The sequence below is a fragment of the Uranotaenia lowii genome, chromosome 2 (assembly GCF_029784155.1).
Source record: "Uranotaenia lowii strain MFRU-FL chromosome 2, ASM2978415v1, whole genome shotgun sequence".
Lineage (NCBI taxonomy): Eukaryota > Metazoa > Arthropoda > Insecta > Diptera > Culicidae > Uranotaenia > Uranotaenia lowii.
In genome coordinates, this window is record NC_073692.1 from 73,315,225 (window position 1) to 73,319,774 (window position 4,550).

A 4,550-nucleotide genomic window follows, 5' to 3' on the forward strand; every position below is an offset into this window, starting at 1 on the left:
TGACAAAAATGACAAAAATGACAAAAATGACAAAAATGACAAAAATGACAAAAATGACAAAAATGACAAAAATGACAAAAATGACAAAAATGACAAAAATGACAAAAATGACAAAAATGACAAAAATGACAAAAATGACAAAAATGACAAAAATGACAAAAATGACAAAAATGACAAAAATGACAAAAATGACAAAAATGACAAAAATGACAAAAATGACAAAAATGACAAAAATGACAAAAATGACAAAAATGACAAAAATGACAAAAATGACAAAAATGACAAAAATGACAAAAATGACAAAAATGACAAAAATGACAAAAATGACAAAAATGACAAAAATGACAAAAATGACAAAAATGACAAAAATGACAAAAATGACAAAAATGACAAAAATGACAAAAATGACAAAAATGACAAAAATGACAAAAATGACAAAAATGACAAAAATGACAAAAATGACAAAAATGACAAAAATGACAAAAATGACAAAAATGACAAAACTGACAAAACTGACAAAAATGACAAAATGACAAAAATGACAAAAATGACAAAAATGACAAAAATGACAAAAATGACAAAAATGACAAAAATGACAAAAATGACAAAAATGACAAAAATGACAAAAATGACAAAAATGACAAAAATGACAAAAATGACAAAAATGACAAAAATGACAAAAATGACAAAAATGACAAAAATGACAAAAATGACAAAAATGACAAAAATGACAAAAATGACAAAAATTACAAAAATGACAAAAATGACAAAAATGACAAAAATGACAAAAATGACAAAAATGACAAAAATGACAAAAATGACAAAAATGACAAAAATGACAAAAATGACAAAAATGACAAAAATGACAAAAATGACAAAAATGACAAAAATGACAAAAATGACAAAAATGACAAAAATGACAAAAATGACAAAAATGACAAAAATGACAAAAATGACAAAAATGACAAAAATGACAAAAATGACAAAAATGACAAAAATGACAAAAATGACAAAAATGACAAAAATGACAAAAATGACAAAAATGACAAAAATGACAAAAATGACAAAAATGACAAAAATGACAAAAATGACAAAAATGACAAAACTGACAAAAATGACAAAAATGACAAAATGACAAAAATGACAAAAATGACAAAAATGACAAAAATGACAAAAATGACAAAAATGACAAAAATGACAAAAATGACAAAAATGACAAAAATGACAAAAATGACAAAAATGACAAAAATGACAAAAATGACAAAAATGACAAAAATGACAAAAATGACAAAAATGACAAAAATGACAAAAATGACAAAAATGACAAAAATGACAAAAATGACAAAAATGACAAAAATGACAAAAATGACAAAAATGACAAAAATGACAAAAATGACAAAAATGACAAAAATGACAAAAATGACAAAAATGACAAAAATGACAAAAATGACAAAAATGACAAAAATGACAAAAATGACAAAAATGACAAAAATGACAAAAAATGACAAAAATGACAAAAATGACAAAAATGACAAAAATGACAAAAATGACAAAAATGACAAAAATGACAAAAATGACAAAAATGACAAAAATGACAAAAATGACAAAAATGACAAAAATGACAAAAATGACAAAAATGACAAAAATGACAAAAATGACAAAAATGACAAAAATGACAAAAATGACAAAAATGACAAAAATGACAAAAATGACAAAAATGACAAAAATGACAAAAATGACAAAAATGACAAAAATGACAAAAATGACAAAAATGACAAAAATGACAAAAATGACAAAAATGGCAAAAATGACAAAAATGACAAAAATGACAAAAATGACAAAAATGACAAAAATGACAAAAATGACAAAAATGACAAAAATGACAAAAATGACAAAAATGACAAAAATGACAAAAATGACAAAAATGACAAAAATGACAAAAATGACAAAAATGACAAAAATGACAAAAATGACAAAAATGACAAAAATGACAAAAATGACAAAAATGACAAAAATGACAAAAATGACAAAAATGACAAAAATGACAAAAATGACAAAAATGACAAAAATGACAAAAATAACAAAAATTACAAAAATTACAAAAATGACAAAAATTACAAAAATGACAAAAATGACAAAAATGACAAAAATGACAAAAATGACAAAAATGACAAAAATGACAAAAATGACAAAAATGACAAAAATGACAAAAATGACAAAAATGACAAAAATGACAAAAATGACAAAAATGACAAAAATGACAAAAATGACAAAAATGACAAAAATGACAAAATGACAAAATGACAAAAATGACAAAAATGACAAAAATGACAAAAATGACAAAAATGACAAAAATGACAAAAATGTCAAAAATGACAAAAATGACAAAAATGACAAAAATGACAAAAATTACAAAAATTACAAAAATTACAAAATACAAAAATACAAAAATTACAAAAATTACAAAAATTAAAAAAATGACAAAAATGACAAGAATGACAAGAATGACAAGAATGACAAAAATGACAAAAATGACAAAAATGACAAAAATGACAAAAATGACAAAAATGACAAAACTGACAAAAATGACAAAAATGACAAAAATGACAAAAATGACAAAAATGACAAAAATGACAAAAATGACAAAAATGACAAAAATGACAAAAATGACAAAAATGACAAAAATGACAAAAATGACAAAAATGACAAAAATGACAAAAATGACAAAAATGACAAAAATGACAAAAATGACAAAAATGACAAAAATGACAAAAATGACAAAAATGACAAAAATGACAAAAATGACAAAAATGACAAAAATGACAAAAATGACAAAAATGACAAAAATGACAAAAATGACAAAAATGACAAAAATGACAAAAATGACAAAAATGACAAAAATGACAAAAATGACAAAAATGACAAAAATGACAAAAATGACAAAAATGACAAAAATGACAAAAATGACAAAAATGACAAAAATGACAAAAATGACAAAAATGACAAAAATGACAAAAATGACAAAAATGACAAAAATGACAAAAATGACAAAACTGACAAAAATGACAAAATGACAAAAATGACAAAAATGACAAAAATGACAAAAATGACAAAAATGACAAAAATGACAAAAATGACAAAAATGACAAAAATGACAAAAATGACAAAAATGACAAAAATGACAAAAATGACAAAAATGACAAAAATGACAAAAATGACAAAAATGACAAAAATGACAAAAATGACAAAAATGACAAAAATGACAAAAATGACAAAAATGACAAAAATGACAAAAATGACAAAAATGACAAAAATGACAAAAATGACAAAAATGACAAAAATGACAAAAATGACAAAAATGACAAAAATGACAAAAATGACAAAAATGACAAAAATGACAAAAATGACAAAAATGACAAAAATGACAAAAATGACAAAAATGACAAAAATGACAAAAATGACAAAAATGACAAAAATGACAAAAATTACAAAAATGACAAAAATGACAAAAATGACAAAAATGACAAAAATGACAAAAATGACAAAAATGACAAAAATGACAAAAATGACAAAAATGACAAAAATGACAAAACTGACAAAAATGACAAAAATGACAAAAATGACAAAAATGACAAAAATGACAAAAATGACAAAAATGACAAAAATGACAAAAATGACAAAAATGACAAAAATGACAAAAATGACAAAAATGACAAAAATGACAAAAATGACAAAAATGACAAAAATGACAAAAATGACAAAAATGACAAAAATGACAAAAATGACAAAAATGACAAAAATGACAAAAATGACAAAAATGACAAAAATGACAAAAATGACAAAAATGACAAAAATGACAAAAATGACAAAAATGACAAAAATGACAAAAATGACAAAAATGACAAAAATGACAAAAATGACAAAAATGACAAAAATGACAAAAATGACAAAAATGACAAAAATGACAAAAATGACAAAAATGACAAAAATGACAAAAATGACAAAAATGACAAAAATTACAAAAATGACAAAAATTACAAAAATGACAAAAATGACAAAAATGACAAAAATGACAAAAATGACAAAAATGACAAAAATGACAAAAATGACAAAAATGACAAAAATGACAAAAATGACAAAAATGACAAAAATGACAAAAATGACAAAAATGACAAAAATGACAAAAATGACAAAAATGACAAAAATGACAAAAATGACAAAAATGACAAAAATGACAAAAATGACAAAAATGACAAAAATGACAAAAATGACAAAAATGACAAAAATGACAAAAATGACAAAAATGACAAAAATGACAAAAATGACAAAAATGACAAAAATGACAAAAATGACAAAAATGACAAAAATGACAAAAATGACAAAAATGACAAAAATGACAAAAATGACAAAAATGACAAAAATGACAAAAATGACAAAAATGACAAAAATGACAAAAATGACAAAAATGACAAAAATGACAAAAATGACAAAAATGACAAAAATGACAAAAATGACAAAAATGACAAAAATGACAAAAATGACAAAAATGA